The following is an 875-nucleotide window of genomic DNA, read 5'->3' as shown; positions in this document are numbered from 1 at the left end:
AAGGGGAGGAAAGCAATGACTTAAGCAGAGGAAATATTGTAAATTTTATAAAGATAAATCTGAATCATGACAGAGTGTGCCAAGATAGATTGTTCCACAGCGTTTAAAGATGCAATGGAGGAAAATGGGGACAGAGAAGAAGTCTTTAGATTTGAGGGTGGAAGGTTGAGAGCAACCTCGAAAAGGCGGAGAGCTCAGTGGCAGAAACAAGCCTGCCATCCATTGAAGACTCGAAGAGAGAAAAATACTAATTTTAACAGAAAAATGAACCAATGAATTTCAAAGCAATATCGAGGATAAAACTGCCTTTTCTGGGGGCGCCTGGGTGGCTCAGTCGGTTGAGCGTCTGACTTCGGCTCAGGTCATGGTTTCGCGTGCGTGGGTTCGAGCCCCGCGTCGGGCTCTGTGCTGACAGCTCAGCCTGGAGCCTGTTTCGGATTCTGTATCTCCCTCTCTCTGCCCCTCCCCTGTTCATGCTCTGTCTCTCCCTGTCTCAAAAATAAATAAATAAATAACGTTAAAAAAATTAGAAAGAATAATTAACTTAATCCTCAAACCTCATAACAACCATATGAGGTCAGGCATTATTATCCACATTTTGCATATGACACACTGAGTCAGAGATCTAATAACATGTCTAAGCTACTGCAGTTAGTAAGCGGGAGGGATAGGATTTAACGTAGGTGCTTTAAACAGTTTAAGTGCGGCCCTTAACCATTGCGCAGAATTGCTTCTCCAATGTGGCTAAAATGAAGAGGGGTAATAGAGAAGAGAGTCTGGCCTTGGGAATACTGTGCACAGAGAAACCAGGACTGTCAGTAAAAAGGTAAGCAGAAGCAGGATCCTGTGGGAACGAGAGTATAAAACAGAGTACA

At 43.5% G+C, this 875-nt stretch overlaps 1 non-coding gene across 1 annotated transcript; it reads left to right on the top strand.

The window, feature by feature from the left end:
- Window positions 1-319: 319 nt before the first annotated feature.
- Window positions 320-403, top strand: TRNAR-UCG. Its single transcript has one exon. It is a non-coding gene; the product is annotated as a tRNA-Arg (tRNA).
- Window positions 404-875: the final 472 nt, after the last annotated feature.

This window comes from Panthera tigris, chromosome X (genome assembly GCF_018350195.1).
Source record: "Panthera tigris isolate Pti1 chromosome X, P.tigris_Pti1_mat1.1, whole genome shotgun sequence".
Classification (NCBI taxonomy): Eukaryota; Metazoa; Chordata; class Mammalia; order Carnivora; family Felidae; genus Panthera; species Panthera tigris.
This window is presented reverse-complemented; position numbering and strand designations above follow the sequence as displayed.